We start from the raw sequence: 24,188 nt of genomic DNA, 5'->3' as shown, positions 1-24,188 counted from the left end.
ATAATGTTACACACAACATACAATGTGATTCTTAGGCACCAAAGGAGGAATCAAGAACCTTCATTCTAGATAATATGTCTGTATTTTGCATTGAATAGGGTTCCATATTTGATTTAGTGAGGGCAGTAAGTTTTATTAGGAAACAAATTAATACCCAAGTTAACTAGAACAGAAATATGCTGACAAGTTATTTCAAACAACACTTTAAATTGAAGTAGAGGTGCCCAATCTTTGCAAACCTGAGGACTGCTGATGGGGTTCACCTAACTTGTATGCACTGTACTGTGTAGGGCCAGTTCTTTAGCTGGTGTAATTCAGCATAGCATCATTGACTTCAGTGGACCTACATTGATTTACAGCAGCTGAGGATCTGACTTTATATGTTAACAATTTTTTTCAAAAATAAATGCCAGTAAACCTAAATTTGTCTGATTTGTAGAACAACAGATCTGGCCTTGCAGATTTTGTCCTATCCCTGGGATTAACATTTTAGGACTGCCCAGCATTCCTGGGCGTCTTTGGCCATTCTTTGATCAACCCAAGTTTAAAGTCTTGATGCTAACCCTGGGCCAGAATCCAATCTCAGTTTTAGCCCATTGACATTACTCCAGATTTACACAAGTATAACTGAGGCCAGAATCTGTCCCCATGTATCTGTACTGAAGACTGCCAACAAATTCCTTTAAGAGGGTGCTGTCTGTTCACCAAATGGAAAAAAATGTGCCCAAGACACGTCTGTACCTGTTAAGAGGCTTGAGAACTATGATTTTACTTTAATCATACAATAACCTTTGTACAACTTTGGGATCATGTTTATTAGGTAGCTTTACACAAGCTTTTAGGGGACAATTAATGAAAATTTTACATTTCTGATTGTAAACTGCTCAAATCTATTCAGACCTGAAATTCATCCTCAAACCAGATTTTGTGAAGGACAACACTGGAAACTTTGGCTTCATTTTTCTGATCAGACTATTAATACCGGAACATTAATGCATCTGAACTGTCACATACAGCTACATTCCTTTCATAATCCAAAGCCAAGCATCTGAACACACAAGACCTGTCTTTCTGCTGCCTTGCATCTTTTGTAGTCTTTTATATCTGTAGAAAGTGGGTGTAAAATGCTACCAAATCAAAATTACACTTTGTACTGGTGAAAATGACATAGAAAATGCAAGACAGTCGGGAATTGGGGCCATAATGTATGCATGAAGCTCTACAGACTGATCCAAAGTTCATTAAAATCAGGCCAGAAAATGCAAATGTAGTCCAGAAGGGGTTAATTAATGTGCAGCATCCAAACACTTCCATATTAGTGAGTGTGCTAGATTTTCAGTCAGTTTTACTTGCTGTAATCTGTGTTTACACCTCATTCTCATGTGCTGGTATCTTCTGATAATCAAATCAGCATTACTTTTCCGATCAAAAATGAGTGAAAGCGTACCTCTCTTCAAAAGTGGAATAATGGCTCAGGAAGGAGAATCTAGAGGTCTTCAACACTAACTGATAAAGCTGAACCCAGCACAGTAGTGACCAAAAATCATTACCAATAGATGTTTGGTGGCACATAGCAAATGCTGGTCTCGGGCTGCTTCCCATGGGAAGCTTAGTGGGGATATGAATAGGGGCAGATATTCCAGGCATACTGGATGGCTCAGAAGCACGTACATAGTTGGGAAATGGCAAAAGAGGCAGATAGGTAGATCCATATTTTAAAAGATGGATTTTTTCTTTATATGTGCATTAACCCCCGAAGTTACTCCCTTGTAAATTCAGAAAGGGTCTTTAAATAAAACAAGCCTGAGAGCTTATTGTAGAGTGGAGGCAGCTGTCACTTCCCTGCAAAGTGTGTCCTCACATGCACTTTGGAAACCAAATTTTTGCCAATGTGGCATAAGACATGCAGGCAGATGCTAAATGCATCCATGCAAACCCACCTTTTTCACTTTCTCTTTGCAAAGCCTAAACCATGTCCATCTCCCCAACTTGATGCAATCCCACCTTTTTAAATTTCTCTTTGCAGAGCCTAAGCAGTATGACCACTTGCTGCTGCATCTCTCTTTTGATTAGCTCGTGAAGAATGCTTTGCTTGAATCAGCTGGGGATCATCAGAGTCCTCCAGACAAAAGACTCAGCAGTGATTGTGGTTTACTTAAAACTTCTCAGGGGATTTTTTGCAGAGGTTTCAATTCAGCAGGAAATTGATATAAATTCAGTTGAATTTTTTTAAAAATGAGTTTGTATTTTATTCATCTGTGGCTGATATTAGCATAGATGGGCCTGAGCTATCATGTTCCAGTATGATCTTTCTTATATTGTGGCGGGAAGGGGTGCAGACCCAGTGTTTTGGTTCTGCCCATTACAAAAATAGGGTCCATTTGCAAAATGCAAACTTCCGTAAAGATCAGGGCTGTTCAGATTTGAGAGTATGCCTCACACTCATCTTAGCTATTTAGTTGACATTGAGTTGATATTTACAATTCTTTCCAGAATGCTTTGTTCAGGGAGACTCCTAGTTCTTACTAACTTCTTCACTATATGAATAAATCATATTCAAGTTCTCACACTCTGTGCTTTCAAGCATCATCTTGCTGCAAACTTTGTTTAAAAAAAATAAAAGGCCAATACGCTACATTGCATGAAAGTTAAAAGTAAAAGCATAACATTTTGGAAGAAACAGAAAAGTAAAACATTTTGGAAGAAACAAAAGTAAAACAATAACATTTTGGAAGAAACAGAAAAACCTTAGGATTTGAAAACTGAAATATGGAGAATTTTTTGGCAATGGAAATAAAAAGTTTGAGCCTCTTGTCTATAGCTGGGACTCTTTTCTGCATCCCCAAAAATCATCTGTATACATTAAAATATAAACATTTTATAAATTCTTGAATCTGTATTGGTCATGCATTCTTATTACAATTCCAGCATGCGTATCCTGACACAACCTCAGTTATGCTACTGTGTTTTGGTTAAATGAGAATGAGATTTATTTCCTAGCTGTGGGAAACAAACTCTTCTCTACCTCCAGAGCTTGCCAAGTTGATTTAAAGCTGTCTGCATTCTCATGCGGTTATTGCACATGCAACAAGTTCACTGTACCTCATGATTGAACTGTTGATCCTTGAGACAGCTATCACATGGCACAGGTGAACTTTCTTGTAATTACTGGGTCTTGTTTCCCCGTAGCAGGTATAAATTAAAAGGAATGTGTCCCGTCAATTCACAGAAGCTCCAAGTGTAAAAACAAGTAGATGTGATTGATGTGTTTTTGCCCTTAATTGCTGTACCTACAACCTACCGCATCAGTTTCACCAATTTCTTTCTTCCTCCTCCAGTAGAGAAATCCCCAAGCTGCAGAATAAGCTCTTTCCTTCACCTCCTCAGCTCACCTCCTCTTGCGAGAGCTGATAGCAAGAAGGCCAAGCAAAGGCAATTGTAATAAATCTTTGGCTGTAAAGACTTCAGTCATAAGCAGGCACCACATGGCCTCATGGGCATCAAGGTCACAAACTGGGGATGGGGGTGGGCAGGGCAATAGACAGTGTGAGATTTCTCTCCAAGAGACCGTCCCCTTACCACCTGAGCTAAAAATATGCCTCTACTGGCTGTAGGGTTAATAGTAAGGCTTATTATTTACAGACCGGCCACTAGAGGGTGCAACACATTTCATGCAGTAAAGGGCCATGCAGTGCTTCAAGTGTGGGGTGCGGGGAGAGAGGGAAGGGAAAGTGCTGCAAGGGGTCCGAGACCCAGCAAAAAAAATTTACTGGGAGCCAGGTTACTAAGGGGCACACTTTAAGCACTGTCTTACTGAAGCTGCTGCTCCCAGATTATGACAGACCCTCACTTTTTTCAGACCGGCACCGGACCATGCTGCACAAATACACCAACCTGAACATTACAGACTAATTCATATCTGTCCCTTCTTTTCTATCTACATATCTCTATCTTCTATCTCGCCAAGGAGAATTCCAACAACCATGCTGCTCTTCCCCTGCAGATTTGGAGGGGTAGCTCCCAGATCACAGTCATGCTCTGCAACAGCTACTACAGTTGATGTGAAATGCATTCTCCCAGACCCATGAGGTGCTCCCAGCTGGACAGCAAGACGTATGAGGTGACACTGTCCCTCTGGCTACTACTATGCAATATGGACCAGTCCATCAGTGAAGTGGTTATGGGCTGGGTTCTGGTTCAAACCTAGCCTAGGACAGTAGTGGCTGGAAGTTTGTTACCATCACAAAAACTACAAATGCAACTGACACCTTAGCAGTCTCAGCAGAGGCAAAGGATTGAATGGGCTCTGGAAACTGAGCAACGCTCTCTGCTCTCAGGTCAGAATTAAAGCATATTGGCATGGCATAGTGGGGGAAGTTTACACTGCTACTGCCTGTTCTGTGGATAAATATAGGCCTTCAGTTTCCAAGCACTGCCACCTGTAACCAAAACTCAATATACTTCAAATTACCTAACAAAATGCAGCAGCTGTTTAACAGTGGGCAAAAACACTCTGCTATACCTCTCTAGAAAAGGAAGTAAGGACTAACATCTTCAGCTGAGGCATTTTGTGGAGGCAGGATGATAATTATGCAAGTTGGAATTTGCCCAGGACACCATGGCTAACTACCCTGTACTTGCAAAAAGTATGATGGGATCTCTGATGAACCTCAGAGTGGTCAGTTTTGCATCTCCTCTGACTATATGAGCAATTCCCAGTGGATTAGAGCAAAGCCAGAAAGGTGCATTGCACATCTTTTTATAACAGAGCACTGCTTCCATTTTCTGGCAGGTGCTGCCCACGCCTAGCTCAATGAGCACTTTTTCCACAACGAATGCTAGCCTCGCCTTGCTGACTGATTAGCCTGAGTGGGCAGGATGCCCACTCTTTCCTATGGAATAGCTATGAAGCAACAGGAAGCACTCTCTTCCTTCCATGGTCTCAGCTTGCTGCCTCCACAGCAACCCCTGCCTTTGCTGGCAAGATATCCCAACCAAATTCCAGTGCAAGCAATTACACTCTGCCTGCCTGAAAATTCCTTTGTGGTTTCAGATGGATAGAGTCATCTTACTACTTCCCTCTCATGAGCTGTTGTGTAGTGCTGTTAAACAACTGCCATTTTTCATCCCAGGAGTGGATGCATTTCAATTGCGGGAGAAGTGATCACCATATAATTTTTTTACATTGGTGATGATTATGGCACATAAGCATGCTGGGCACTTATATTAGTTAGTTTGTAAAGTGCTATGGCACCTTTTGGCTTGGAAGGAGCTATGTTAATGCAAGATATTTTCTTAATTTTCATTACTAACACGATATGTGCTTACAATTTTTGTTTGTTTTTTTTAAATCCCAATTGTGACACTTGTACATCTCTGGCCCCTATAGCTATGGACATTTTCCCTTACTGACTAAGAGAAAATGGAGTCTTCACCCACCCTTTTACAAACTCTAAACATTGCTATTAGGTGAGAAACATGCATGTTCCTTACGCAGGACAATTCTTAGCACCATGCTGCAGGAGGCAGTATAGAGGCAGCGTAGTCTAATAGACTGAACACCAGACTAGGAGCCTGCAATATTCATTCTGGTTCTGACAATGACTCCCTCTGTGGCCTCACTTAGCATTCAACAACTCAGCTTCCCCATCTGTAAAATGAGGATAGTGTTTACCTTTCTATTTCACAGGGTGTTGTCCCAATTATTTAATATTTGTACAGCACTTCTAAGATATAAAATGCTAAGTATTATTACAATAGGCACATACATATGGCAAAGAGGGCATTACTGTGTTTGCCATTAGCATCTTCTCTATATCGAGACTCATGGTCACATTCTGCTCTGGATGTACACCTGTATAACCAAGAGGAGAATTTGCCAGCTGTTCCTGTAAGGCTCATTTGCATTAACATAAGAACGTAAGAATGGCCCTACTGGGTCAGACCAAAGGTCTGTCTAGCCCAGTATCCTGTCTTCCGAAAATGGCCAGTGCCAGGTGCCCCAGAGGGAATGAACAGAACAGGTAATGATCAAGTGATCCAATCAAGTGATTCCCAGCTTCTGGCAAACAGAGGCTAGGGACACCATTCCTGCCCATCCTGGCTAATAGCCATTGATGGACCTAACCTCCATTGTAAGGGAGCTTTTTTGTTTCCTGCTTCATTTGTATTGATTTACATCAAATCATAGACATGCATGGTGCCTAGAGGTGCATAAAAACACACGGCCCTTCCCTGTGAAGATTACAATAAAAAATGAATAAATGCACAGTAGAAAGAACAGCGGATGCCAATTAGCAAGGGAATCCAGGCCAGGGAGTATGCTTTTCCAAAGACCTGATTGAACATGCATTAGTAACTCATCATCTGTAACTGGACAGAGTTAAGTTTTTTTTTTTTTTAAGAAGTAGATAGCAATGCCTGGTGGATAAGCACAGAAACATGTTATAGGAGAAATGCATTTTAAGGAGGGATTTGAATGAAGACAGAAAGGTGTATTTGTTCAGAAAGACTTCTTCCGTAAAGATTTACACCAGATAAAATAACTCAGACTCTTTTACACCAAACGTTACTTCCTGAGGAATGAGAGTATAAGAAATAAAGCAGCTTTTCCTAGAGTATATTTTTATTATTATTATTAAAGAGTGCCCTTACACACAGCGCCTGGAGTGACATTAGCAAACTCTGGCTGCACTTTCATTACAGGATTACCTACAGAAAATCCCCTGCCATTATCAGACACGCTGACAAAACCAGAAATGTGTGCTTCGTCCAAAGAGGAAAAATGTAATTAACTCCCATCCATCTAAGTAAGGAGGTGAACTTCATAACTGAGAGCTTTTGTAGCTTTCCACTGTGTGTTAACTGTCTGCCTGCATTGAAACTGAGCCAGGGATGAATCCAGTATCAGTTGTGCTTAAGCAGGAGTTTCAGCTGAAACTTACATCCATCTCAATCAATTAACAAAAGAGTTTCCCTGAAGATAAAGTAATTGTTTCAACTTGTATTTCTGTGACTATGTTCAGTTTGGTAATTTATACCTAAATCGTAATAAGATTTACACTGCTACTTCAATTAAGATTCTTCTCAACGACTCTTAATTTTAGGACTAGCTCAGGATGTGCAGTAATTTATACCTGATCCTGGTCCAAGTGGCATCAATGAGAGCTTTGCCATAAATTTCAATGGGAATAAGCTCTACCCTTGCTCACCTTCTCTCCTCACTGCTCAGCCTCTATTATCAACAGTACATAAGGCCCAAACTACCAAACCCATTGAAGCTGACGAGATTATTCATACAAGTAAAAGGTTTGCAGAATCAATCCATAGTCTGATCCTGCAGACCATGCACATGCAAGATTTCCATTTATTTCAATGGGAGCTGTGCACTCATCATTACTGCAGTTGTGTGTGGAAAGCAGGTACATGCACATGAATATGTCTAAACAAAGGGTATGCTGCAGATTTTGTTTTCTCACTGTGTGATATTGAATGGAAGAGTAATTTTATTAACTAAAAGTCTAGGGTGGGATTTTCAAAAGCAGTTAGCATTGGCCTAATTACTCCCACTGACCGCAGATTCAGGGAACAGATTTAGGCCAATATTTGAAAATCCCATCCCAAATTACTACACAAGGGTTTTATTCTAACCCCAATCTTTATGCAAGCTTCCCATCACCAGTGGGAAATCCACTGTTGGTAGAGGAGCCTAAAGGAGCCTAGCTTTGTAATGTTGACCCACAGGCAATAATAAAAATGTTATTGGCTCTTGCCCAGAATGGGTTAACACCCATGGTCTACGTGATGCTGGAGCTCTTGGCCTCCAGTAGAAACCAACAGAGATCAGTGAGAACCGTCTGAAGATTTGTAATGCAAACTCTTAATCCGGCAATTAAATTTAATCAGTTATCTTATTCCTCAGTTATCGGAAGAAATTGAATTTGTTATTATTACTCTTTATATGCTAAAACATAGGTCAAGCAGCCGGAGCACAGACCTAGAAGCCAGGAACTGAAATCCAATATTAGCACTGCTGATTATTTACACCGTGGGCATGTCTACAATTGAAATGCTACAGCTGTAGCGTTTCAGTATAGACACTCCCTATGCTGATGGGAGGCGTTCAGGTAGGTGAACCTTCCGTCGACCTAGCACTGTCTACACCAGGGGTTAGCTCGGCTTAACTACGTCATTCAGAAGTGTAGATTTTTCATGCCTGAGTGATGTAGATAGGTTGACCTAACTTTTTAGAGTATACCAGGCCTGTCACTTAACCTCTCAGTTTATCCATCTATAGGAAGGGGATAATATTTTTTTACCTAATCCTCAGGGATCTTGTGAGGATTCATGAATTAATGGTTTACTGGAATGGAATGGGTTACCTGGAGGAGGTGGTGGAATGGGTTACCTAGGGACATGGTGGAATCTCCATCCTTAGAGGTTTTTAAGGCCAGACTTGACAAAGCCCTGCTGGGATGATTTAGTTGGGGTTGGTCCTGCTTTGAGCAGGGGGTTGGACTAGATGACCTCCTGAGGTCTCTTCCAACCCTAGTATTGTATGATTCTATGGTTGTAGAGCACTATGGAGAAATAAAGCTCTCTATAACTACTTAGTATTATTACTAATAATAGACTTGCCACCTTTCTAATTGCTGGTAACTGGACCCCGAGGCCTGCCCCTGCTCCACCTCTTCCCCGAGGCCCTGCCCCCTTCTCTACCTCTTCCCTCGAGACTCCACCCCCATTGCATGCACTCCTCCCCTTGTTGATTGCTGGATCATCTCAAGGAGCCTGCCTGCAGTTAGGAGGCAGCCTCGGCTGAGCAGGGGCTAGGGCAGGTTAATAAACTGGGATCTCATAATGCCCTGCAGTCACCTGACTTTTGATTCAAGTTCCATTTTGGGTGGTCAGGTCCCCTTTTCGACCAGACTTTCCAGTGAAAAACTGGGCACCTGGCAACCCTAAATGGCACCCGGACAGAGAAGCCAAAACCCGGACTGTCTCAGTAAAACCCAGACAGGTGGCAACCATAACTAATAGACATATCTCCATATCTGCCATGGCTAAACATAAAGAAATATATTAACACTACTAATAGTGTTATTGGATGTATAGAATGTGTCTCGGTTTATTGCTATGACGACTGTCTTCCCTTAAACATTCCTTGATACTGCCAGAATATCTGCTAATTCAGAGAGAAAGGTTAATTAAACGTATCCACCTATTAAAGCAAGGTGCAAACACTGCTCTGTGGCCCAAAGCTAGTCTTCTAAACTGTCATTGTTGAAACCCAGCCATAGTTGGAAACAGAAGCTAGTCCTTAAGCAAAATAGTTTCCGATGAAACTCATTTCTGCAACAAACACAAAAGGCTTTCCCCTAAGATTAATAGTTTCATCTTGTATTTGTCTAACTGAACCCAGTTTCTGCAAGAAACATTCCTATTGGTATTTGTGTGTTGAAAGAGCCAAGATATTTTAAAAACTTTCCTTATGGTGCTATGATTAGCACACGAAGATGGAATGCTGGGGGAAATTTTTACCTTGCCTACCTTCCAAACACCACGTTAGATAATTAATATAATTTAAGATAATGAGATCATTCATTTTTCAACATCTATTCTGTTTGTTTACTTTGTGCCTTTTATTCAACTTGCACAATGAAAACAGACCAGTCAATTCACTTTCATTTATTCTCTGTTTCTTCTCAATTTCAAAAAGAAAAGGAGGACTTGTGGCACCTTGGAGACTAAAACAAATTTATTTGAGCATAAGCTTTCGTGAGCTACAGCTCACTTCATCGGATGCATTCAGTGGATCCACTGAATGCATCCGATGAAGTGAGCTGTAGCTCACGAAAGCTTATGCTCAAATAAATTTGTTAGTGCATCCGATGAAGTGAGCTGTAGCTCACGAAAGCTTATGCTCAAATAAAGATGTTAGTCTCTAAGGTGCCACAAGTCCTCCTTTTTGCGAATACAGACTAACACGGCTGCTACTCTGAAACTTCTCAATTTCACTTTCTGTTTTTGATGCACTAACAATGCAGTGTTGCATTTGCATTCTTAATTCTGCAGGGAGAGTTCAAGGACCCTTTCTACAAGCCTTGCACGATGAATACTTTGGCTTACCTTCTCTGAGCAAAGATGTGGCTGTACCTCAGTTTCTTGCTCACTCTCTGACAGGGGAAAAGGGGTCTCTTTTATATCCTTTTCCCCGCGTGCACTGCTGGCATGTCTACAATTCCCATCACTTCTAGGAACTACTATCCCCAGAATGTGCTGAAACAATATAACAAGACCGTTCAGGACCTATTTAAAAACATTAACTAGTAATGGGATGAGCTACATGAGTAAAGATTACTCGAGTTTTCACTGTACGTTTTTAAAATAAATTTGAGGCTTAAAGTGAAGTGACATGATGTCGTCTTAGTCATAGAAGCTTGTAGGTTATCTACTCCCGAACTCTCTTCCCCAAAAGATGAGAATATCCATAAGTCCCACTGCCTCCAGGATAAAAATGTGAGCCCCATCTCTTTGCCAGAGCTTTATCCACCTAATAATAATAATAAATTAAACACTCTTCCTTCTCATTCAGACTGTCCATGGGCAATTTTCTCAAATTCATTCATTACTCAAAGATATTTGCGGAATAGTTTCTGTGAATATATTTCTTAATCTATAGACTCTTCATGCATAGCTCTTTGTTGACAACTGAATATTCACATTCTAGCTGTTCTCATTAGTTTTTATCAGGCACATTGGCCACATATTGTTTCAATTTCTGGATTAGATGAGTAACTCAGACCTGGGTTTCTGTCAGAATACTCACATTTATGATTCCCAAGTTTCCTTTGCACAAATATTCTCAAGTGTTTGATTAAAATTTGCAGTTTCCACAAACATTCCTGCTGGTAAACTTGATTGCTAGATTGCTCATAGCAACTGTACACAAAGGGAGCATAGTGAATATTCATGGACTTTTTTAAAAGTTATTTATTCAGCTTTATTTGCATCTGATCGAAAATCCACTAAAGTCAGAAGGAGTCTTTCCATTGACTTCAATGGGCTTTGGATCAGGCCATTAAATACCATCTGCCAGTAATGAGTATTAGATAATAGAGCCCATCATCTCCAAAAGACAGAACCTCTAACCACTGTTAGATGCACATCTCTGTAGAACTGCCTTGCGTACTGTCATCATTTGGCATCAGACCATTTTCTAGATTCTGATTCAACACTGAAATCTGTGAAAAGACTCCCCTGGACTTGATAGGTTCAAGTACTGTACCGGGGTCCAGTGATTTTCTCACCCAAAGGTGAGTGCTGTTGACTGAGCCATAATGATGCATGCAGAATATGCTCATTGTTAAAATTTGAAAGACCAGGTAAAACCATTCAGAAAAAAAAAAGACAGTGGGTTAGTTATGTTAACTCAAAGGAGGAGACAGAATAGCATTAGCTTTCTGATGTAACTTCCCCTCACCAGAACTGAATGAACCATTTGAATGCTGCTTGGCTTTACCTAACCTCCTATACATGAGATAAAATACACTTGCACTTCTGCATTATATTCGTAATATGGTGAGTTCCTTTTGAATTGCCTATATACCATGGAATGCCAACCCTTAAAAGAACATCTCTGAATGCTGCCACCACACAGGATTTAAATTGCATTCAGTGGTGAAGAAGCTATACTTTTTGTTTATTTTTCTGATTTACTTACAATTAGTTTAGCAGGTTGTTTACAAATCCTTGCTCTGTATGTGTGATGTTATATACAGCTTTTTGGGGGGAAGTCAAGAGTAGTTTGGCTTGTATTGGTGTCCTGTAGGCAGTGATGAGCTGCCAAAAGCTGAAGAACTAGTTCCATCAGTCGCTCCGGGTCTTCAACGGCACTGAAGGACCTGCCGCCGAAGTTCCGCCAAAGACCGGGAGCGAGTGAAGGACCCGCCGCCGAAGACCTGGAGCACCGCTGGGTGAGTAAAAATTAAAAAGGGATTCTCAGCAGAGCCTCCCCAGCTGAGAGCTCAGGCGGGCCGACCAGGACGGTCTCACGAGCCGGATGTGGCCCGCAGGCTGGAGTTTGCCCATCCCTTTAACAACCAGTTCTAAACCGGCTTCAGAGTTTAAGAACTGGTTCGCATGAACCGCTGCAAACCGGCTCCAGCTCACCACTGCCTGTAGGTCAACACAGCTGTTGTTGATAACACCCTTGGTGCCATCTGCCTTGCACTGAATTCCACATCACAGGTACGCCTCATGATACTCAATGCTATGCAGGGCCATTGATTTACACCAGTGTAACTGAAAGCAGAGTCCTATACCTAGTAAGACATGTGCTTGGTACTTAATATTAACTGAGCAACGAAAGGATTCAAATTAGTTCTGATTTGGACATGCATGTTCAGTCTAACGGCTTCCACAGTCTCTGGGGCTTGGGAGCATGCCAAGGTGACACGATTCCCACCCCACACCCCAACCTAAACATGTTTTTGGCGCATTCATTCTTCCCACAATTAGACAACAAAGTGAAGTATGTAATCCCTTGTTAGCAGTGCGATAGGAAAGTCTATGGATCACATGAACCCAGACAAATAAGCAGAGTATGCTCAGTACATCTGTCAAACTTGTTGTGACTTGCTATAAGCCTGTATCTAGGCAGTATTAATTTAAACCTGTTTTCAATGATCGTATCTCTTTGTGCACTGTTTTATTCAGAGATGACACCACACACAATACAGAATTGCACATCCAAGCAGATACTTCTTAAAGAAGCAATTATTCTCATGTGCCGAAGGCAACATTTTCATTTAGAGAGGAGAACGTAGCCAGCAGCAAGATCTTTTAGGCTCCAGGGGGCAATAACATTGTTATGCTCTATTTGCTAAAGTTATGTGCGTTACTGTGTGTAACTGCCACAGAGCATGAAAAAGGGCATTGAAACGTTGTCAATAAAGAGACCAAAATGTGTTTTAAGTGTATGCCTTGTTTTTCAGCAGAGATCTCTTTAAAAATAGTTATCTGGGGACAGTCAGTGTTACTATGAGCAAAATACGGCAAACTGGTAAATAGAAATGACTCCTTAACTGAGCAAACAAAAACCAAAACACTAACCAACCATGTTGCTAAAATTTCTCCTTACTTAGGAGAAATTAAAATATAATAATCAAGCATGCAATTTCAAAACAATTGTTTTCATCGCCTTAGAGATCTATCTTGAGCTGTCTAGGGGATAAGTGTGGTCTGTTGAGTAGAGCACAGGACAGGGAGATGAGACTGGATTCCAATTGCAGCTCTGGCACTGACTCACGGTGTGATGTTGGGCAAATCTTAATTGTACCTCACTTTCCCCATGCCACTCTGTAAAATTGGGTAGGGGAAAATGATACTGACCTACCTCACAAGTTCTTTGTGAGACTTAATTAAAGTTTGTGACACACTTATAGGTTCTTGGATGGAAGGCACTGCAGAAATTATTAAACACAGAGATGAACATGATATTATAGGGTCACACCAGCATGGCTTCTTTCAAGGAATGTCAGGTCTTTCCAATCTATTAGACAATAAAATAGTGTACAACAGGAGAACCGGTCAACAAATGCTCTCAGAAAAGGCTATTTAAAGAAATGTGGCAGTCATGGCTAGGCTATAGCAAATAGAGGAAGGATGAGTGATCAAATCTTCTGTATGGCAAAATATTATAAGAAGGTAAAATGTGTAGTCCTCTCTAGTTATTCAGAAATAAGGTGATATCCAATGGAACTAAAAGGCATCAAGTTTAAATCTGGTAATATGAAATTGAAAGTTTTTATCAAAATCATAATCTTTGGAACTCATAGTCACAAGGTTACTGGCCTTGTGGACAGGGGAGAAGCGGTAGATGTCATATATCTCAATTTTAGTAAGGCTTTTGACGTAGTCTCCACATGACATTCTCATAAGCAAATTAGGGAAATGCATTCTACGTGAATTTACTATAAGGTGGATGCACAGCCGGTTCAAAGACCATACTTAGAGAGTTGTTATCAATGGTTTGCTGTCAAACTGAGAGGGAGGATCTAGAGGTGTCCCGCAGGCGTCAGTCCGGGGTCCGATACTAGTCAATATTTTCATTAATGCCTTGGATAATGGAGTGGAGAGTATTCGTATAAAGTTTACAGATGACCAAACTGGGAGGGGTTGCAAGCATTTCGGAGGACAGGATTAGACTTAAAAAGGACCATGACAAATTAGACAATTGGTCTGAATTCAATTAGATGAAATTCAATAAAGATAAGAGCCAAGTACTTAACTTAGGAAGGAAAAATCAAACGTACAACTACAAAATGGGGAACAAAGGGCTAGGCAGTGGTGCTGTTGAAAAGCATCTGGGGGTTATAAGGAATCACAAAAATGTGATGCAGTTGCAAAAAACGCTAAATATTCTGGGGTGTATAATCAGGAATGTTGTATGTAAGACACGGGAGGAAACTGTCCTGCTCTGCTTAGCACTGGTGAGGCCTTAGCTGGAGTAGAGTGTTCAATTCTGGGTGCCACACTTCAGGAAAGACATGGACAAACTGGAGAGCGTCCAAAGGACAGCAACAAAAATCATAAAAGATTTAGAAAACCTGACCTATGAGGAAAGGCCAAGAAAACTGGGCATGGTTAGTCTTGAGAAAAGAAGATTGGTAACAGTCTTTAAATATGTTAAGGGCTGCTATAAAGACAACTGTGATCAATTGTTCTCCATATCCACTGAAGGTAGGACAGGAAGTAATGGGCTTAATCTGCAGCAAGGCAGATTTAGGTTAGCTATTAGGAAAAGCTTTCTAACTATGAGGATAGTTAAATACCAGAGTATATTACCAAGGAAGGTTTGGAATCCCCATCATTGGAGGGTTTGAAGAACAGGTTGGCCAAACACCTGTTAGGGATGGTCTAAGTTTACTTGGTCCTGCCTCGGTGCAAGGGGCTGGAGATGACGACTTCTCAAGGTCCCTTCCACTCCTACATTTCTATGATTCTGTGATAAGATATCACTGAGACCAAGACTCCCCTGTCCACTAGGCCAGTAACCTAGGATTCAAAAAAGGGATTGAACATTTATATGGTAATGAGAATATCCACAGTTACATCAGATGAGATAAAAGAGAAATAAACCCTCGTGCTTCAGGACATAAGTCAGCCATTAACACATGGATATTAGACAGAAGATTCCCCCATGAACAATTTATTCCATACACTTTCCACTACAGGATTTCTTGCATCTTCCTCTGAAGATCCGATACAGCATTCTGCACTAGATGGACCCCTGATTTCATAGAATCATAGAATATCAGGGTTGGAAGGGACCCCAGAAGGTCATCTAGTCCAACCCCCTGCTCAAAGCAGGACCAATTCCCAGTTAAATCATCCCAGCCAGGGCTTTGTCAAGCCTGACCTTAAAAACCTCTAAGGAAGGAGATTCTACCACCTCCCTAGGTAACGCATTCCAGTGTTTCACCACCCTCTTAGTGAAAAAGTTTTTCCTAATATCCAATCTAAACCTCCCCCACTGCAACTTGAGACCATTACTCCTCGTTCTGTCATCTGCTACCATTGAAAACAGTCTAGAGCCATCCTCTTTGGAACCCCCTTTCAGGTAGTTGAAAGCAGCTATCAAATCCCCCCTCATTCTTCTCTTCTGCAGGCTAAACAATCCCAGCTCCCTCAGCCTCTCCTCATAACTCATGTGTTCCAGTCCCCTAATCATTTTTGTTGCCCTTCGCTGGACTCTCTCCAATTTATCCACATTCTTCTTGAAGTGTGGGGCCCAAAACTGGACACAGTACTCCAGATGAGGCCTCACCAATGTCGAATAGAGGGGAACGATCACGTCCCTCGATCTGCTCGCTATGCCCCTACTTATACATCCCAAAATGCCATTGGCCTTCTTGGCAACAAGGGCACACTGCTGACTCATATCCAGCTTCTCGTCCACTGTCACCCCTAGGTCCTTTTCCGCAGAACTGCTGCCTAGCCATTCGGTCCCTAGTCTGTAGCTGTGCATTGGGTTCTTCTGTCCCAAGTGCAGGACCCTGCACTTATCCTTATTTAACCTCATCAGATTTCTTTTGGCCCAATCCTCCAATTTGTCTAGGTCTTTCTGTATCCTATCCCTCCCCTCCAGCGTATCTACCACTCCTCCCAGTTTAGTATCATCCGCAAATTTGCTGAGAGTGCAATCCACACCATCCTCCAGATCATTTATGAAGATATTGAACAAAACCGGCCCCAGGACCGACCCTTGGGGTACTCCACTTGATACCGGCTGCCAACCAGATATGGAGCCATTGATCACTACCCGTTGAGCCCGACAATCTAGCCAGCTTTCTACCCACCTTGTAGTGCATTCATCCAGCCCATACTTCCTTAACTTGCTGACAAGAATACTGTGGGAGACCGTGTCAAAAGCTTTGCTAAAGTCAAGAAACAATACATCCACTGCTTTCCCTTCATCCACAGAACCAGTAATCTCATCATAAAAGGCGATTAGATTAGATTAGTCAGGCATGACCTTCCCTTGGTGAATCCATGCTGGCTGTTCCTGATCACTTTCCTCTCATGCAAGTGCTTCAGGATTGATTCTTTGAGGACCTGCTCCATGATTTTTCCAGGGACTGAAGTGAGGCTGACTGGCCTGTAGTTCCCAGGATCCTCCTTCTTCCCTTTTTTAAAGATTGGCACTACATTAGCCTTTTTCCAGTCATCCGGGACTTCCCCGGTTCGCCATGAGTTTTCAAAGATAACTGATTCAAAGATTTGATCTGGTACAACAACTCCTACATTCCTAAATCTAGATCCAGCAGCACATAGGAGGATATTAGACCGACATCATGGAACTGGATGCACCGTGCTCCCACATCTTTACCAGCGTGCTTTGTTTCATGAAGAGAAGTATTTTTTTTCCTCCTGGGTTGCTTTCCACTGGTATCCTAGCTGCACTGGAGAAGCAGACCTTTCTAAGTGAGGAACAAGCATGTAAGAGGTTTTCCTCACCTTCTAGATCTGAGTGGAACTATCAAAATGGAGGAGGAGCCAGAAAAACAACTGTTTGCAATGGATGAGTGTCCAGTAGTCAACTGCCTTTAACTCCCAGACAATTCTAAACTCTTTAACTTCTGAATCTTCACTGGAAAACTCACAAGACAGATGAGATGACAGTAGACAAAGATGATCCTCTCTACTGTTCTCCTGCTCAGGCGCCCCTATAAATGAGCTGATAAAACTGCAGTAAGAGAAAAGATGGATAAGAAGCACAACAGGAAGGTAGTGGAGGATACACTGAGGCACCACATAATGAAAACCGTGCAGCTCCTGCTAAACTCTGATAGGCTAAACTATGCCTATATTTTTAGCAAGTCAAGCCACAATTATTGGTCCCTCCCTTTCATTCACAAAAATATCACCATGCGATCTGTAGGTCCGACTCAAAATGAAGCGCATGCGTGTACACCACAGACAGAGGCGGCTACTGGCTTTGTATGGGTCTTATAGAAAGTATAGCAAGACTCAGACTGGCATTTGCTACTATAACAGCACATCTTTTGCAAGCAGGTAGGAAGGGGGTTGCTTCATGAACTAGATATGGGGGATAGATTTGAGTGTTTTATGTGGCAGTTATAAATTTTATACTGAATGTTGATATTCTAAATCTTGTGAAGTGTATGAGTGACATAAAATCTAAGGGCCATATTCTGCCATTCTTATCAAGTAGTACCTTATTCTGCGAGCAGTCCCATTAAAGTCAGAATAAGGTAATACTCAATGTGAGTAAAGAGTGGCAGAATCTGGCCCTATGTTTAAGAGACTGTTAAAGTAAGTGAAATGTGAAATTGGACAGTATCCTTTTAAAATAAATCAGCTTTATGTGTTAATGAATAACTTAGCTTGTATCTACAGAACCACATTGCAGAAGGCAAGCTGAAGATTTCTCTTCACTATAAAACTCCTTATGCTGGAAGTGGCTGCACATTGTACTTCTGAGATATTCTAGCATTACACAGACATCTAACACAAGAAGGTCCAGTCCTTGCACCATCAAGAATGGTAGAACTCCTTACATTTAGATCTTCCTTTACTCTAAATTACAGAGCGAGAAACAGATATAGATTAATGCAGAAGGAGCAAGAACATTTGGTAGTTATGCTAAGGAGTGTCAATGACTCACTCTTGGTAAGTTTGCTCAGTCTGTGAGCTTTAGGGATGTACAGAAATTAGCAGAGGAAAATGGCCTTTTGATTCCCTTTATATTAAGTTTACTGCCATCTAGTACTGTGAAGCTCATTTAAGTCAAAGGAGATGCAACAAAAGTAAGAGGTGCTTGTCATACAACATTATTGCAATGTCAAGTTTTCATTCCGTCACATCTAAACAAAGTAGTAGTTTTTGTTCTTGTGTCTCCACAGCGAGTGCTACGTTGCTTCATACAGTGAATATGCCTCGTTCCTCCCCTGCCACTGGTACCCACCGATGATCTAATTTCTGTACACTAGACAGCCCATCCACTGCCCCTTTCACTCCAACTATATCAGGAAACTCAGCTGTTCCTTGTTTGCTTCACTGATGAAAGCGAAAGTGGGGTGTTGTCCTTTGGCTTTTATTAACTGTCTAGGGTGCACACACCGTTTTCTTGATACAGCTTTCTGATTTAGATAAATTGTTGGCTTAATTAGCTGATACTCACTGTGCTCAGAAGGGCTGTTAGTCTTCTAGCTGGTATTTCTTAGAGAGCACGCATGAAGCAGGCAGTTAGTGGCAAAAGCAGCCCCACACAATCAGCTACAGCGTTCCAGGCCAGTTCACACAGTGACTGCGGCTGGACTCCTCCTAGTGCTTCACAGGGCAAGGAGAAAGGGGAAGGGCTCAGGATATGATATCATACACTCGTTCTAAACACCAGGAAACAGAGAGAACTGAAATGTCAACTCTTCTGAGCCACGGGATGGACAATATCTCTGGCCGCCTCTCAATAAAAGTTAAAATAAACAGACATGACTACTTATAAGACGATATTTAAGATATCACCAGGCTCAGCCTGAAAGCAACATCATGGACTTGCTGCTAAGGTCTTTGTCCTTCTTTCCTGCTTCCTTTATTTGTTTCCCTCATTCATCATTTTATGAGTAGGAGGCCCTGATCTTGCGATGAGATCCGTGGGGGAAGATCCTTATACCTGCGCAGGGCTCCATTGACTCCAGCAGAGCTCATGCAGGCACGAGAGTCCACTTGCATAGATCCAATAGCAGAACCAGAACCTTATCTTTTAAATTCTTCAGTGAAGAAACCATGGGTACAATTTTCAAAAGCATCTCAGTAATTGAGGAGCCTAAGCCCCAGTTTCAGAAGTGACTTAAGCACTTGGGTTTCTAAATTTCATTGAAAGTCAATGTGCAAGTTCAGATCCACACTCTGTGTAGGTTTGGATCCGGCTCCAGACGTTGTGTCTCAAGACAATCTCTAATTGTAACCCCTTGTAAAAATAATCCAGGCCATGTCATTATAGTCTGTTTCTCAGATTACCATTTATATGCTTTAAAATAGGAATGAGTAAGTCTTTGGAGCAAGGCAGATGTTCTAAATTAACTGTCACCCATTTCTCTCCCTCACATTGTCAAGATACCTGTTTATACGATGGCCTCAAATAGCAGTCAGGAAAAAGCAATATAATTTCATTACACAATCATCGAGCACATAAAAATGTTTTTTTCCATGCTGTTTGCTGTGGCCAACTATTGTGTCATGCATTGCACACGCCTTCCAAATCTCCTTCCCAAGTTTACAATTCCCCATTTGCTGGACTTCCTCTCTAGTTGATCTCCTGGCTGCAGCTCATTCAGGATTCAGCATCGAGGCTACTCACCGGGACTAGGCCTTCACAGCAAACGACACGGTAACTCCTATTTCTGTACTCTTGTATCAGCCTTTGGTAGCAATCTGTGTTGATTTTTAGGACTTTCAAGGCATTTCAGTAGCTGGGTTCTTGGGAGATTTGTTAGAAAAACCTTCCATTCTGATCTGCACAGCAGAGTGTTGCTTTTTCAGTTCCAGTGTTTAAACAAGTCCTTAGGTGCCAGTGTTCTTATTCTCCTTGTGCTCTTTGCCAGTGGAAGTCACAGCCTTTCAATTTCAGGAACTAGTCTAGGTTATTTAAGAGGAGAATAAACAACAATAGTTTACAGCCTAATAACAGCAGCAGCATCTGGTAAAATGCTTATTTATCAAATGATAAGATTCCCAAAGAAACCTCCCAAAAGAGCAAACAACCAACAAAAGAAATTGAAACACTCAAACATTTTGGCTGTAAAGCTTTTATGGTCACATTTGGGGCTTTTGTAATTGATTCCACTTCAGAATGGATGGTTAAACATCTCCAATTACTATGGGAGCTTTGAGCTGTGGAGGCTGGTGGCATCTGAAATTGGGCAGACAAATCTGATGAAGTAAGGCCCTCCGATACTAGGGTGGTGAGTATGATGTAGGAACCTAGATCAATAGACACACGCATCCCCTCTTGCAGACTCTGAAGTTTCACCCCAGAAAAAACACAGGCAAATTTTTGTTTCTCTTCCCTCCACCTTGATTTTTAATAGTACGGTGAAACCTCTACAAGAGATCACACTTATTAAGCAACCTCCTATCTTAAGAAGCTGCCCCAGAGTAACTCCAAACCCATTGGGCCCAATTCTGTTCTCAGTTACACACTGATATTTCACCTGTGTGTGTTTGACCTGATTGACCCCGGTGTAAACATGATTAGAATAAGGCCTACGATGTAAAATTCTGCCCCACTTTTATTAAGCCACCTTTGTTATGCTACCAATTTCTGCTTGTCCCTTGCATGGATTCCTTGGGCGCTCTCATGCTCTTTTCTCTGTCAGAAGGGCCTTTTTCTCCTAATGCATCTGATGAAGTGAGCTGTAGCTCACGAAAGCTCATGCTCAAATAAATTGGTTAGTCTCTAAGGTGCCACAAGTACTCCTTTTCTTTCTCCTAAATGTTTGCAATTTTCTTTGATTCTCAAAGGCTCAGTCCCTTGAGCTCTGCCTAGCCAGGGCCTTGATCTTAGAGCTGGACCTTGCCTTAATTTAGGAGTTGAGTTTCATTTAACCTTCTGACTCCTTCATTGTACAGCACTGAAGCACTGCATGGATTTTACGTATTGTGTTATTATTTATATAGCACTACAGGTATGTGAGAAGGTACTTCCTATAGAGCTATTCAAGAGTGTTTGAGGCCAGTTCATACGAAAAGAGCCTCCCTTCTCTGGATTCAGGGTGTCTTCTCTCATTATCAGACAGTGAACATGGAACTGGATATTCTGGGAAATGATGGGTATTAGGTGCTGGAGAAGGCCATGAGAGTGAACCACAGCTGGTGAGAATGGAAGAAAGGAGACGTTAGTGTTGTGGAGGGCAGCAGGAGAGAGCAATGGTGAGTAGGAGGTAGAAGGAAATGATCATGGGAGGGAGGAAGCCACCATGGAGGTGAGAAGGAAGGAGATTCTCAGGAGTTGGGGACAGACAGCGAGTGGCATCAGGAAATCACCTAGAGGCAGCAGGACTATAATTAAAATGGCCATCATGTAAAAATTAGTTATTGCTTAAGTACCTGTCACATTCCTAAATAAAATCTCTACAGTTTCTTGACAGTGGCTGGCATATAAATTGATTTACAAAAGTCTGAAGTTCATTCTACTTCCTTAGGTTTCTAGATAATTTCAAGAGTATACTGCATTCTTTGCTCTTAAATTACTGCACAGAGTTGCTGTGAACTATTGAACAGCTGCCGTGTTCCACCCCTGCATTTCAGTACTTGATGATGTGATTCCTACAACGAGTGTGCGCATGCGTCCGCACACACGCGCGCGCGCACGCGATCTCATTCTCCTTTCATTCCTCTGCAAATCAGGAGTAACTCTACTGCAGTCCCTGGAGTTGAAGCATTCTTTTCAAATGTATACTGAGATTGTTATTCTATGACATCATGAGTTACTGCAGTAATTAAAAATTCTAAAATATTTAGCTGTGAGCAATGGGAGGTGGTGTTAATTTCCCAACACTAAAACCAACAAACAAAAAAGCATAAATTGGAAAAGGAATCCTTTGCCTTTACCTGCTATTTCTGCACTCAGGAGAATTCAGTGTGACTGTGTTACAATTACTTTCAGGCACCCAGAGGCAACAGAGTCAGCAGAAAAAGTTAAGTGGGATGCAGATGCCGGAAAATAGCATAGAGGACTTAGCCTTACGTCCTGCAGCGAGCATATGGTCTCTTGGAGTTAAATCCCAAGAGGTTTAGAGCAGGAGGGGGAAATGCTATGGTTATGGATATTTGAGTAATAAATCATACTTAGTGCTATAAACACATTAACTAATTAGTCCTCACAATACCCCTGTGAAGTAGGAAAGGACTGTGTTTATTTACAGATGGAGGAACACAGCTAGAAAGGGCTACATTCATGTCACACTGTATATATAAAGCCTGCTGCAGTTTCCACGATATGCATCTGAAGAAGTGAGCTGTAGCTCACGAAAGCTTATGCTCTAATAAATTGGTTAGTCTCTAAGGTGCCACAAGTCCTCCTTTTCTTTTTCCCAGAGTAGTTTCTGATGGAAGAAAGCCTGAAGCTGGAGAGAACACCAAACCTTTCCCTCTACTACCATGAGGAGGGAGAGAAGGTCAGATCTGTTGCAGAACTGGGCCATGCTGGCATTATCTCTGTGAAGCCCCCAGTGGATTTTAAAGATGTTGCCACCCTATAGAAATCCCAGTGGAGGGCAGGCAGCAGCAACCCAACCTGTCCCCCGATTTGGGATAAATCTCCTGCACCATCCTCCAGAACAAGGTGGGAGGTTGGTCCAGAGGTGTAACTTACACCTTCCTGTGCCAGGTTCAGTGAATCTACTGTAAAAGATTAAGGCCTCCTAATTCTCCACTTTGTCCAAGCTGCAATTTATTGCAGGGTGAGGTGGGAGCCTCAGGGAGTTAGTTGTAGCTACCTGATCCTTGCCGGCTCAGCCCCAGTGGAAGTTACAGCAATGAAAATTAGACTAGCCCCTCTGCTCGAATGGAGCCTATGCCTGCAGAGAATCAGGTGTAGTGGAGTTCTGCTCCCCTACGTCCCATCCAAGACATGCCCTCAGCCTGCTTCCAACACATCCCCTCTTTGCCCTTACCACAGGGGTGGGGGAAGCAGGTGGTAAAGGAGTGTCAAGTATTCTTAGCTCCTAATTCTGGGGTCAATTTGCCATCAATGGATATTCCCTTTACACAGGGGAAAATTCTCTGGTCCAAATCTGCAGCAGCTTTAAATTCACTTTGTGATGCCCTAAGTAACCAATCATCTGGCCCTAAGTAGCCAGGGCCATGCAGTGGCCAAGCCAGGTATAGATTTCAGGAGTTCCTTAGCTCCTAACCCCACAGTCAGTTATAAGATCATGTTGCCTTTCTGACTATTAACCGTATGGCCATCATCAGCTAACATACATGGTCACTGCTGCACTGGTTTTGCCAAAAGGCATTCCCCAAATCTCTTTAGTTGAAATAATTTATTACCTCACAATTAAAACAAACCCAATCCAACTTCTTCCTGTACTGGTAACCGTGTAGTTTCACTGTTGTTCTGCCAGTCAGAAAGAGGATTTTGGAATTTTGTGCACAGAGGCTAAAGATACTGCAAGTGAGAGGCCACAAAAGAAAAGCTCCTCTGGAAACTCCTTTCACTGTAATTTCCTTTTTAATTTTTTTTTCTTTTTTGGGGCACGGTACTATAGTATCAAATCCCTGGACACCTAGAATGTCACTGTATCACACACCATGGCCCCTCAGAACTCATGATGACCGCACTGACTACATAACTTACAGCCTCCTGCTCCAAAAGCACTTTTGCTAAAGGAGAATCTCCACTGACTTCTAATAGTATAGGCACTATGACATACAACTGTTCAGTTCTAAATTCATCCAATACCATTTACATAGTCCTGTCTCCCAACATGCCTTGCTGAAACGCTAGACCACAACTCTTGACATGCCCTCAGTGCTGAGGGAGGGTAGTTTCAACTCACCATGTATTTTGGGGCACCAATCTTGGGTCCCAGACAAAGTTAACATCCAAGGTTCACTCCCAGACAACAAACTACCGTCGGAGACCATCCTGATACTGTGCC

General features: G+C 41.9%; 2 protein-coding genes across 4 annotated transcripts in view; one reads left to right on the top strand and one right to left on the bottom strand.

The window, feature by feature from the left end:
• RALB (RAS like proto-oncogene B) overlaps positions 1–18,826 on the bottom strand; it is an 80,207-nt gene extending 61,381 nt beyond the window's left edge. Inside the window, exon 1 of the mRNA XM_073305063.1 lies at positions 18,707–18,826. The gene's annotated coding sequence lies outside the window, so the exon portion shown is untranslated. The remainder of the gene's footprint in view (positions 1–18,706) is intronic.
• The window catches only part of LOC140895429 (uncharacterized), an 82,128-nt gene that overhangs the window by 8,180 nt on the left and 49,760 nt on the right, over positions 1–24,188 (top strand). The gene's annotated exons all lie outside the window — the stretch shown is intronic.

The sequence above is a fragment of the Lepidochelys kempii genome, chromosome 11, assembly GCF_965140265.1.
Source record: "Lepidochelys kempii isolate rLepKem1 chromosome 11, rLepKem1.hap2, whole genome shotgun sequence".
Lineage (NCBI taxonomy): Eukaryota > Metazoa > Chordata > Testudines > Cheloniidae > Lepidochelys > Lepidochelys kempii.
The sequence above is the reverse complement of the archived record's forward strand: the minus strand, read 5'-3'. Positions and strand labels throughout refer to the sequence as shown.